The sequence below is a fragment of the Tamandua tetradactyla genome, chromosome 3 (genome assembly GCF_023851605.1).
Source record: "Tamandua tetradactyla isolate mTamTet1 chromosome 3, mTamTet1.pri, whole genome shotgun sequence".
Taxonomy (NCBI): Eukaryota; Metazoa; Chordata; class Mammalia; order Pilosa; family Myrmecophagidae; genus Tamandua; species Tamandua tetradactyla.
The window spans coordinates 83,590,822-83,604,388 of record NC_135329.1 but is presented as its reverse complement, the minus strand read 5'-3'; the positions used below and the strand labels follow the sequence as shown (position 1 = coordinate 83,604,388).

Below are 13,567 nucleotides of genomic sequence, written 5' to 3'. Positions count from 1 at the left end.
AAATTACTGATCATATTAATAATCTAAAAAAGCAAAAAACCCCCACATTATTATATCAATTGTACAGAAAAATAATTAGACAAAAATCAATGTCCATTCATAATAAAACTCTAGAGATAGAAAGCTGATCAAGCTAATAAAGGGACTCTTTTAAAAACTTTACAGGTAATGCATATTTAATGTGAAAGTCTGAATGTTTTCCCCCAATATGGACTAATTATTCCTATCAACATTGTACTGGAATTATTAAACTATACTCTAAGCTAAAGAAAAGAAATATGAGTCATTCAGAGTGCAAAGAAAGAAATAAAACTGTATGCAGAGGACATCATTGCAGAGAAAATATGAGGGAATCAAGAAGATACACACACACATACACAAGCCTTAAAGAACTTTCAGATGTACTTCAGAGATAGTGCTTGTTCGGATCTAGACCCCTGCAATAAAGGAAATATCACAATAAAATGGGTCACATAATTATTTTGGTTTTCCAGAACATATATGCACTATACTATAGTCTATTAAGTGTGCAATAGCATTATGTTTAAAAAACTCAATGTACATACCTTAATTTAAAAATAATTTACTGCAAAAAAATACTAACCATTATCTGAGCCTTCAGCATGACATAATGTTTTTGCTGGTGGAAGGTCTTGCCTTGATGTTGATGGTTGCTGACTGATCAGACTGATGGTTGCTGATGGTTGGGGTGGCAGTGGCAATTTCATAAAACAAGACAACAATGAAATGAGCCTCCTTGATTGACTCTTCTTTTCACAGAAGATTTCTCTGTAGCATGTGATGCCATTCGATAGCATTTTACCCACAGTAGAACTTCTTTCAACATTGAAATCAATCCTCTCCAACCCTGTCACTCCCTTATCAACTAAGTTTATGTAATATTCTAAATCCTTTATGGTCATTTCAACAATTTTCACAGCATCTTCACCAGGAAGAGATTCCACCTCAAGAAACCACTTTCTTTGTTCATCCATAAAAAGAAACTCCTCATCCATTAGTTTTATTACGAGATTAAAGCGATTAAGTTACATCTTCAGGCCTGACTTCTAATTCTAGGTCTCTTGCTATTTCCTCCACATCTGCAGTTACTGCCTCCACTGAATTCTTGAATCCATCAAAGTCAACCATGAGGGTTGAAATTAACTTCTTCCACACTCCTGTTAAATGTTGATATTTTGACTTCCTCCCATGAGTCACAAATGTTCTTAATGGCGTCTAGAATGGAGACTCTTTTCCAGAAAGTTTTCAATTGACTTTGCCTAGATCCATCAGAGAAATCACTATCCATGGCAGCTTCCTTATTTTTCTCAGCCTTCATAGAATGGAAGAGAGTCAGGGCCTTGCTCTGGATTAGGCTGGTTTGATCTTCTACCCAGATCAGTAAAAGTTTCTCCATATCAGCAATAAGACTGTTTCACCATTCCTTCCTTCAGAAGTTTCCCTTTCCATTCACATCTTGACTAACTGTTTGATGCAAGAGGCTTAAGTCTGATTTTGATGTACCTTCTTCACTAAGCTGAATCATATCTAGCTTAATATTTAAAGTGAGAGATGTACAGCTCTTCCTTTTACTTGAATACTTTAAAGGCCATTCTATGGTTATTAATTGACCTAATTTCAATATGATTGTGTGTCAGGGAATCGGCCTCTGAAGAGAGTATGAAAGATGGAGGAATGACAGGTTAATGGGACGGTCAGAGCGCAAGCAATATTTATTACAGTTTTCTGTCTTATATAGGTGTGGTTTGTGGTACCCCAAAACAATTACAGTGGTAACATCAACAATCAGAGCTCACAGTTCACCATAACACACATAATTATAATGAAAAAAGTTTGAAATATCTAGATTTAACAAGTTTAGTCAAGTTTGAAATATCCAAATTTAAGAAGTTTAGCAAGTTTACACAACAATATTTCTATAATTTCGCAAAGTATTATTGGAAAATGAAGTTTAAAAAATAATAGCTTGTTGCAATACTAATGTCTGTACACTGAGGAATATATAAAATAGTGATATTTTACATAACGGAATATTATTCAGCCATAAAAAGAATGAAGTACTGATACATGGGGCAATTTGGATGAACCTTGCAAATATTCTGATCCCATTCATATAAAATGTTCTGAATAAAGAAATCTATAGATACAGTAAATAGATTGTTTAATTACTAGACAGGGCAGGGGTGCTTTAGTTTCCTTGAGTGTCCAAGCAAATACCATGCAATGGGTTGGATTAAACAATGGTAATTTATTGGGTCAGAGTTTTGAGAGTAGGAAAAATTGAAATCAAGGCATGATCAAAGTGATGTTTTCTTCCCAAAGACTGGCTGGGGCTGGCACTGGTGAGATTGTCCTGAGCTCCTCTGTCACATGACAATGTGCATGGAGGCCTCTTGGCTCTCCCCTTCTCTTCTGGGTTCCATTGACCTTCAGCTTCTTGCTTCCTGTGGCTTTTCTGTGTCTGAATTTCATTTTGCCTATAAAGGATTCCATTAATAGGATTAAGACCCAATCTGACTGAGATGGGGCACATCTTAACTGAAGTAGCCTTATCCAAAGTTCCTATTTATAATGAGTTCACATACATAAGAATGGATTAGGTTTAATAACACGTTTTTTCTGGGGTACTTAGCTCCAAATCACCATAAAGGTAATAGGGAGTTAATGCTAATATGCACAGAGCTTCTTTTGGGGGTGACGAAAATTTTCTAATATGAGATTGCAGTAATTGTTGCACAGCTCTATGAATACAGTAGAAAGCATTGAATTGTACACTTTAACTGGGTGGATTGTATGGTATGTGAATTCCATCTCAATAAAGGGTTACAATTTTAAAAAGAAAGGAAGGAAAGAAAAAGGGAAAGGAAGGATGGAAGAAAAGATAACAGAATGATGAGCTACCAGGTGGAAGATTGGGCCTCTGAAATCACTTTCCAGACAATGCTTTTCTATGTCAATCTTTAAAACCTCCTGCCTACCTACAATAATCATTCTTCTTTTCTTTCTCTCCACCTCGTCAAATAGACATGTGAGGAAAATTACAGCGTGCTCTTCCTGAGGCACAGGGCCATTGGTGACATCTGCAAAGTCTTTGTGACGTCTGTCTGTCCCCTCTGGGAGCCTACTGTCTTCCCAAGGGCAGCCTTAGCTTATTCACAGCTTCCCCAAGTGCTTGACCTACTATATCCTCTCTCCCTATCACCATACCAAAAGCAAAGCTCATCCAGGTCAGTATCAAGTTTCTACTTTTATATTTTAGCAGCAATATGACTTATTAAATTTTAATAAATCCCTGAGTGACAAAATATGGAAATTTACTAATGAGGTTATAAATTCAAGCCCATAAACTGTGAGGAACAGACAGGATGATTTGTCTCTTAATAAAGCATGTTAGATGTTAGAAAAGATGTGTTAATTTGTGGTTTAACCAGTATCTATTTCAGCAAACTTTTTCTTTCTATTTTTTTAAACAGTTTTATTCAACACCATAAATATATCCTAAGGTTATAATCAAAGCTCTTGGTATAATCACATAGTTATGAATTCACCCTCACAATTTATATGAGAACATTCTCATTTCTTTCGAAGAAAAAATCCCATATTCCTTAATCGCCTTATTATTGACATTTAGCTTTGGTACTGTGTCTTTGTTACAATTAATGAAAGAATAATTCAATGTTATGGTTAACTATAGACCTCAGTTTACATTAATGTATTTTTCCCATATAACATTCTATTAATACCTTGTAATAGTGATGTATACTTTTTCTAGTTCATGTAAGAACTCTCTTATATTTCTACAATTAACCACCATCACTTTCTACTCTGGGTTTTGGTAAGTTATACAGGCCCAGTTTTTATTCTTTAGTTTTTCCTTCCTGACTCTAGCTGTCCTCTTTCAATCATGCACACACTCTGCTTTGTTAATTACATTTATATTATTGTGCTGCCATCACACAGTATTGAGCTATTCATTTCTGAACCTTTACAATGAACCTTATTGAACATTATGTGCTCCTTAATCATCAATTACCCAATCTCTTCCCACTTTCTATCTCCAGGTAACCTATGCTTTTGAATTTAATTCTCAGAGTAGTGAGAGCATAGGGTATTTCTCCCTTTGTTTCTGGTTTATTTCACTCATCATAATGTCCTCAAGTTTCATTCCCTTAGTTGCATGCCTCATGACTTTATTCCTTCCTACAGCTGCACAGTACTCCATCACATGTGTACACCACAGTTTGCCTTTCAGCTCATCAGTCGATGGACCCTTGGGTCACCTCCATCCATTGGCAGTCATGAATAATGCTGTCATAAACATCAGTGTACAGATATCTATTTGAGTCGCTACTTTTAGTTCTTCCAAGTGTATAACTAGTAATGAGATTAAGGGATAATATGGCAACCCTATACTTAGCTTCCTGTGGAACTCCTTCACTGCTTTCCAGAGAAGGCACACAATTCTACTTTCTTACTGTCAGTATATAAGGTACATCTCTCTTTTCGTATCTTCTCCAGTACTTGTATTCTTCTGCTTATTTTTAAACAGTTTTTTTTCCACATATCAGACAATCCATCCTAAGTGCACAATCAATGGTTTCTTGTATAATCTCATAGTTATGCATTTACCCCCACCATCTATATAGAACATTTCCATTTCTTCCTAAAATAAAGAAGGAGAGAAAAAAAGAATCTCATTCCCCTCCCTAATATCCCCCTCTGTGACATTTAGCTTTGGTATATTGCCTTTGTTACAACTAATGGAAGAATATTGCATTGTTACTATTAACTGTAGACCCTAGTTTGTATTAATGTATTTTTCCATATACCATTGCACTTTAATAGCTTGTAATAGTAACATACATATGTTCTCGTTCTTGTAAAACAATTCTTATATTTGTACAATTAACCACCATCATTGCCCACTCTAGGTTTCTCTAAGTTATACAATCCCAGTTTTTATCCTCGATTTTTCCTTCTGGTGTCATACATGCCTCTAGCCTTCTTCTTTCACCACAGGCACACCCAGCTTTGTTCATTATACTTACAATAATGTGCTACCCTTACATGATGTTGTGTTATCTGTTCCTGAACCTTTACAATGAATCTTGTTAAACATTCTGTACTTCTTAAGCATCAAATGCCTAGTCTCTATTCTCTATCGCTGGACAATCTGTGTTCATTATAGTTCATATTAATGAGGCCATGCAGCATTTGTCCTTTTGTTTCTGGCTTATTTAACTCAACATAATGTTCTCACAGTTCATCCATACTGTTGCATGCATCATGACTTTACTCATCTCACAGCTGCATAATATTTTATCATATGCATGTACCACAATTTGTTTATCCACTTGTCAGTTGATGGACACTGGGGCTGTTTCCATCTATTGGAAATTGTAAATAATTCTACTATACACGTTGGTGTGCAGCTGTCCATTTATGTCCCTGCTTTCATTTCTTCTGAGAATATACCTAGTAATGTGATTGCTGGGTCATATGGCAAGTCTATACTTAGTTTCCAGAGGAACTGCTAAACTGCCTTCCAGAGCAACTGCACCATTCTACATTCCCACTACCAGAGAATGAGTGTATTTTTCCACATCCTTTCCAGAACTTGCAATTTTCTGGTCTCTTGATAATGACCATTCTAGTAGGTGTGAGATGGTATCTCACTGTGGTTTAGATCTGCATATCCCAAATAGCTAGAGATCTGACTATGTTTTCATATGCTTTTGAACCATTTGTATTTCTTCTTTGGAAAAGTGTCTGTCCATGTTTTTTGCCCATTGTTTAATTGGGTTGCTTGTCTTTTTCTTGTTAAGTTGTAGGAGCTCTCTTTATATATATATACTGCATATTACACCCTTGTTGTATATGTGGTTTCCATATACTGTCTCCCATGGAGTAGGTTGCTTTTTTACTTTACTGACAAAGTCCTTTGATGCACAAAAGTATTCAGTTTTGAAAAGAGCCCATTTATCTATTAATTCTTTCAATGCTTGCACTTTGGGTTTAAGGTCTAGGAAACCTCCTCCAATCAAATGCTCTTTAAGGTATTTCCCTACATTTTCTTTTTAAGAGTTTTATGATCTTAGCTCTAGTGTTTTTATCTTTGATCCATTTTGAGTTAATTTTTTGTATAATGGGTGAGATGGGGGTCGACTTCCATTCTTTTGGATATAGACATCCAGTTCTCCAACTACCAATTGTTGAGAGGCTATTCTGTCCCAGTTGAATGGACTTGGCCTCCTTGTCAAAAACAAATTTTTTGTAGATAAGAGGATCTATTTCTGAACTCTCAATTCAATTCCATTGGTCAGTATGTCTATCATTTTCCCCCCTTTATAAACATTTATTTATTGTGAAATATATATGAAAAAAACCCTAAATTTCAAAGTACATTGTAACAAGTAGTTATAGAGCAGATTTCAGAGTTTGGTATGTGTTTTAGTTTGTTAAAGCTGCCAGAATGCAACATACCAGAGAAGGAACAAATTTTAAAAAGGGAATTAATTTAATTGCAAGTTTACAGTTCTAAGGTCATGAAAGTGTCCAAATTAAGGCAACAACAAGAGGTTTCCTTCACTCAAGAAAGGATGATGCCATCAGAATACCTCTGTCAGCTGGGAAGGCATGTGGCTTGTGTCTGCTAGCTTTCTCTCCTGGATTTTCATTTCATAAGATTTCCTCATCGGTGTTTTCCTTCCTGTGCTTGTGTGGGCTCTGTCAATTTTGAAGTTTTTTCCAAAATGGTTCCCTCTTAAAGGACTCCAGTATCAACCCTACCTTCAAAGGTTGGAGATACATCTCCATGGAAACCACCTAATCAAAAGATCTCAACTGCAATTGGGTGGGTCACATCTCCATGCAAACAACTTAATGAAAGAGATCCCACCCAGCAATACTGAATAAGGATTAAAGAACATAGCTTTTCTGGGGTATACAACAGTTTCAAACCCATAACAGTATGGATTACAGTCCCACAATTTTAGGTTTTTCTTTCTAGCTGTTCCATGATACTGGAGACTAAAAGAATTATCAATATAATGAGTCAGCATTCATACTCATTTGTTAAATCCTATCTTCTATGTTATAACTTCTCTTTCTCCTTTGATCCTTCTACCTGTCTTTAGGGCTATTTGGGTATTGCCCATTCTAATTTTTTCATGTTGGAAAGGGGTGTCCACAACATAGGTTGGGGGATGGAACTAGTTGATGTTCTGGAGAGGCTGACCTTTCTGGGTTTCAGGTTTATCTGGCCTAGGAACCCATCTGGACATTGTAGGTTTCTGGAAAGTAATCTTAGAGCATGAAACTTTTGTAGAATCTTAAATAGGCCCTCGGTGTCCTTTAGGGCTGACAGGAATAATTTTGGTTGGTGATTGGCAAACCATGGTAAATAGCAATATCTAATTGAACCTAACATGAGTAGCCTCCAGAATAGCATCTTGACTCTATTTGAACTCTCTCAGCCACTTACAGCTTATGTTGTTACATTCTTTTTCCCTTTTTAATCAGTATGATGTTGTTGACCCATGGTGTGAACACCAAGTTCATCCCTGGGAGTCATGTTCTACATTGCCAAGGAGACTTGGCATGATGTCATGTCCCATGTAGGGGGGAGGATAATGATTTTCCTTTCAGAGTCGGGCTTAGAGAGAGAGAAGCCACATCTGATCAACAAAAAAGGTCCTCCAGAGGTAACTCTTTTTACCTTGTCTTTCTTTAAAAATATTTTTATTGTAAACAACAAACAAACATTCTTGACATACAAACATTCTTGACATGGTGTACAATCAGTGGCTCACAATGTCATCACATAGTTGGGTATTCATCACCATGATCATTTTTTTGAACATTTGCACCGCTCCAGCAAAAGAAAGAGAAAAGAAAAAGCTCATACATGTCATATTCCTTATCCCTTCCTCTCACCGACCACTGGTATTTCAATCTACTCACTTTATTTTAACCTTTGTTCCCCCTATTATTTGTCTATTTCTTATCCATATTTTTTACTCATCTGTCCATACCATAGATAAAAGGAGCATCAGAGTATGCTTATCTTTAATGTCAATTCTATACTGTTTCAACCATTATGTCAGCAATCTTTTGTAAAGGAAAATTGAATGAGGTTATATTGCCAGATTCTGACTTTCCTAGTTCCTAGGTTTGGTGGATTTAATTGGGCGGCTTTATTATGACATTGTCACACCCTTTCCACTTTCATTTAATAACAATATTATTTACAGTGCATGCACACAAACCTGCTAAGGAGACATTTTTAAAGAAGTTTTCTGATGTCTTTTGGGGATATTGAGGGAAGACCTCTGAGGCATTGGCCTTGTTTAGTTATTGTCATAATCCTTTCCAGCTTAAGTATTCTACCAAGTGACTTTTTTTCTCTGCCTCCAACACTTGGCTCTCTCACACTGACCCTTAATTGTGTCCAAATTTCCTCTGCTTATAAGGGCTCCAGTGATATTGGATTATGTCCCACCCTGATTAAGGTTGGCCTCACCTTCACTAATAGGATATTTGAGTTCCCATCCACAGGACTTGAGGCTAGGATTTGAACAAATCTTTCAGCAGGCATGATTCAATGCATAATAAGGACAGAGGCATGCCGGGCACTCTCTAAGGCAAGCAGAGTTGCTTTTCTAGTCCAGCTTTCTATTTCAGGTGGCCTTAGGAGGCATGATTTGGGGTTCCCCAGTACTTGTGCCATCAGCCTCCATGAATCCCTGGCCAGGGCACAAGTCACCCCATGGCACATTTAGCCAAACTGAGAATATACAGAGATCTATTATGTATGTAAAATGCAAGCAATTAAAAAACCTATAGGAGATTTTAATGCACTGCTCATTCAGGATTAGTAAAAAGGGGTAGGATTACAAATTACTTATGTTACTTTTATTTTTCTAATTTCAAAATTAATTAAAATAAATATAACAGATTTTATTACATTGTTTAGAAGGGGTGTCATTTGTGACTGTTATAAAAAATTTGTATTTTTTATATATATAAAAAGTTATATATTTTTATTGTCCCAAGTGGCTTTTGAATATTTGGAAGCTTTATTTCATTTTTATACTTTTTTTACATGGGCAGTCACCAGGAATTGAACCCAGGTCCTCTGGCATGGCAGGCGAGCATTCTTGCCTGCTGAGCTACTGTGGCCCAGAAGCTTTATTTCATTTTTGAAAAATACTGTGACTGTCAAACAATTGAGTACTTCATTACATACATAGGGCATTGCAGTGTTCAAAATGCTCATACTTACCTGGTCCCAGTTGGCCAAAATGCCCTCTAAGAGGTTCTCAGGCAGAAACAACTCATCCGAGAACCACACAGGACATGACTGAGCACAGACAAGAGCCCTGTGTCTTGGTTCTTCTGACATCCCCCACTTCTTTTGGCTCTTTATGTTGTCCAGCTGCTCAGAGCCACCTCCATGTCACCATCCTGCCTAAATTATTCACCCAGCTTTCAGTGTCTTCTAGTTTTTCCCATGGAGACATTGGCAGGTGTCTGACTGTAAATGACTCAAATCAAGAGAATAAATAGCATGACATAAACTGTTTTAAGACAGCAGTTACAACATAATATTGAAAATCTAATGCCTGAATTGGAACACATACACTTTCCTTGTTTCCTTCCTACTGTCTTTCCTTTCTTTTACCAACAACTTTTTTTTTAATGTGAAGGCTATTCCTTTATTGGATAACAATACATAGAATAACATTAAAATTAGTTGCACACTTAAATTAAAATGTGGCTGTCTCTAAATGAACACTAACAGTGTTTTTACTTTTTTAATTGTGGTAAAATTCACATAACATGAAATTAGTCATTTTAAAGTACAGAACAACAGCATTTAGTTCATTCACAGTGTTGTAAAACCAACTCAGTCTAGGTCCAAAATATGTCCATCACACCCGTGAGAAATACTGTACCCATGAGCAGTCACTCCCTCTTTCCCCATTCCCCAGCCCCTTGGAAACCACTATTCTGCATTCTGTCACCACACATAATCTGCTTTCCATCTCAATACATACATTTGTGTCAGGTTGAATGTTTGGTGCTAGGGAAATTGCTGGTCTCTCTTCCCCTTTAAGCCTCATTTGTACAGCATGGCCCATCTCTAGAGGCCAAGTATGAGCTCAATCATCAGCAAAAGCCTAGGACCCTCCTCCAGCTATCCCTCATTCCAGGTATGGAAATAAATAAAGACTCAAATGAGAACAAACAAAAGCTATTTATTCAGAGCTTGCTATACAAGAAGTCAGCCACCATGTTTTGCATTTGGCAGAGACTCAAATGCAGGCAGAGAAGTGGGAAAGCTTTGCATGAGCAAAAGGGAAGATTTCCTGTAAGCCTGGTGTTCTAGTTTGCTAGCTGCTGGAATGCAAAATACCAGAGACGGATTAGCTTTCAATGAAAGGGAATTTATTCAGTTAACGTATAGTTCTTCAGAGGAAAGTCAGCTAACTTTCAACTGAGGTTCTTTCTCATGTGGAAAGGCACAGGATGATCTCTGCTAGCCTTCTCTCCAGGCCTCTGGGTTCCAACAACTTTCCCTGGGGTGATTCCTTCCTTCATCTCCCAAGGCCCAGGCTGAGCTGCAAGTGCTGAGATGAGGTATGCTGAACTGCTTGGGCTGTGCTACATTGAACTCTCTCATTTAAGCACCAGCCAATTAAATCAAAGCTCATTCATTGCAGCAGGCATGCCTCCTAGCAGATGTAAGCAGCAACAGATGAACTTCACATGCCGTTGGCTCATGTCCCCAGCAATAGAACTAGGCACCTTCATCTAGCCAAGTTGACACCTGAATCTACCTACCACACCTGGATTGGAGGCTTTTGGCATGGGGAAGCTAGAAACAGGTTAACTAGAAAACGAGGTATCCTATATGATTAATTAGGGTGCATACTTGACTTCTCTCGTTGGTCCTAAATTGGAAACAAGAGCAAATATTAGGGAAGCTATCCTGGCTATTCAGGATCCATTATTATAAGGATTGTGGTTTAGCTTCCTGGGTACTGGCCAGTCCCCTGGGCTGATTGTTAGAGGTAGTGAGCCAAAGTTTCCTGGCCTGGTTACTGCAGGTCATTGTCCATTCACATAGTCAGTCTCTTACTGGGCTGTCCAGCCAGTAGCCCTGCTTCTGACTTTTGAAGTAAACGGTGACTCAGGAGCTTGCTAAAAATCTTGGGTCTGACCCCTGAGACCTGCACACTCCAACCCCAGCTCCTATTCCCAGCCCTGCACAGTGCGCCTCTGGCTTAGCTCTACCCACACTGGCCTGCCTGCAGGTGATCCTTCCCTAAGATGGTTCCAGATTGTCTACATCACTAGTCAAAATGGCAGGTTTCCTGACTCCAGCTCATCCCTAACACTTCAGGACATTTGGTACTGCCTCCTCCAAAAAAGCTTGCAAAATAAGAAGGGAGCAGTGCTGTGAGTGGATTGCATCTGCGCTGAGCAGCATGTTGGAAATGCAATAGAGTTGAGAAGGTGATGCAGCCATGGAGCACAGAAATTAATGTTAGCAGAGGAGAAGGTAAGAAGGAGTGGGAGGCAGTGGTAAGTGAGCTGAGCTTTGAGAGGTGAGGTAGGTTTGCTTCAGGTATAGAAGAGAAGGTACATCCTGGTGGGAACTGTGCTAATGAAGAGCCAGGTGGGAAATGCAGGACTTGTTGATTTCTGCACCTGATCCTTTGCCAGGAATCTGGGGAACCTTTACTGCCACACTATATTGTGAGAAGCAGGGAACCAGGGAAGATTTGGAGAGAAAGGAGAGGTGATGGCATGATTCTTTAAATCATCTTGGAGTATATCAAATCAAGTCATCTTTTCTTTTTAACATCCAAGGTCTAGAAAGTTTCAGTGATTTCAAAGTCACACAGCATCCAAGTACTAGAGAGGGTCTTTAAGCTCTAGATTTCTTACTGTCTATGCTACTTTTGGAAGACTGAGTTCTGTACCCCAGAAAATAAAGAAAATATATATTCTTACTCTTAAGCCATTCTTTTGGGTGTGATCTCTTTGAAAATAGGACCTTTTGAAGGTGTTATTTTTTTGCTGAGTTGGAGCCAACTGAATCAGGTCTGAATCCTATTATTGGAAGCCTTATGGAAAAAAAGTCACTGGAAAAACTAGGAAGCTAAAAGTCAACAGAACCAGTAGAGAATGAAGAGGACATCATCATGAGACAGGAAAGCCAAGGAGCCCACGGTTTGCAGGCCAGCCAGAATGCTACCAGCCCTAGAGGAATTCAGCTTTCCAGCCTCTGAAACCATGGGCCAATAAATTCCTGTTGCTAAACCAACCCATTTGTGTGGTATTTGTCATGCAGCCAGGAAGCTGAGAAACTAACAAATAAGTATTACTATACTAGGCTGATCCTGGTGTAAGGATGATGTCTCTGCCTGCAGGTGGGCTTCTGGTACACACAACAGAGTGAATGCTCCACCTTGTGTCCCTGGGGAAGACCACTTCCAAAGCCAGAGGTGTCAGTTGATTGAGCAGGCATTTCTGGGCTGTCTGCTGTCTTATGAACTTGTGTGAGTGACAAGGATAGCATGATTAGAAGAATGGCTCTAATGCTGTTGGAGCCCATTGGAGGTTGGAAGACACAAGAAGGCATCCATTTGTTCCTACATTCAACAAACATTTACAACACACTTCTCAGGTATCAGACACTGGGCAAGATTTTGGGTGACATGGTGGTAAGCAAAGCAGCCAGCTTCCTTCATAAATGTATCGTGCCCAAGTGCTGTGAGTCTCACAATGGGAAATGGTATCCAAATAGGCAAAGACTCCTATGTGGCTGGTGCTGAGATCAAGAGCCTCTGGGAGCATGGAATAGGGGCACTTAATCAGGTGACCCATTTGAACATGCCTGAATGTGTGAAAGTCAGTGTGGTCTATTGGAACTGCTTCTTCTGGCATGGACAAAAATAAGGTATGTGGTGTGCAGAGAAGTAGCCCTGGTTGCCGTGAGGAAAGACCGCCAGCAAGGAGGCTAGGACTTTCTTCTGCAGGGTGTCTGGCTGGTGCTTACTGGGTGATATTTAAGCAGGTAGATATATAACTCATTGCCCAAAACGGAGCACTTGAGAAGGAAGTGCTATGAACCATTAGGCTGGATCAAACCTCTGGTGGAGACAGGAAATGCACATTCCTCCTTCTTCACCACCCCCACCAGACACCCCAACCCATGTTCATCTGAGACCAGAGCCCCTGCTGCTGTTTGCACCAGGGAACTCTAAGGGCAGAATCAGCTGGCTTCTTAGTCCTTGGGACTATGACTGAATTCTCATCACAGCCTGCGCTTCTCTGCTCCTGGGGTTGTGTTTCCTCTGTCTGCCACTGTGCTGACTCCCAGGTAGCCTTGCAGCAGAGGTGGAACAGCAGGAGCCAGCAGTCCCACATTTGAATCCCTAGCATGGCTTTAAGCCTAGAATCCCTCCCTTGTCTGCTGTGTGATTATTTAATCAATTAATTCTCCTGTCTTTGGAAAAGATAGTAATTAACACCT

The 13,567-nt window shown here is 38.9% G+C and overlaps 1 long non-coding RNA gene across 3 annotated transcripts in view; it reads left to right on the top strand.

The window, feature by feature from the left end:
* The first annotated feature begins 3,145 nt into the window (after window positions 1-3,145).
* LOC143676199 (uncharacterized) overlaps window positions 3,146-13,567 on the top strand; it is an 85,127-nt gene continuing 74,705 nt past the window's right edge. For all 3 annotated transcript variants that reach the window (XR_013171907.1, XR_013171905.1, XR_013171906.1), the window contains exon 1: window positions 3,146-3,248. This is a non-coding gene — a long non-coding RNA (uncharacterized LOC143676199). The remainder of the gene's footprint in view (window positions 3,249-13,567) is intronic.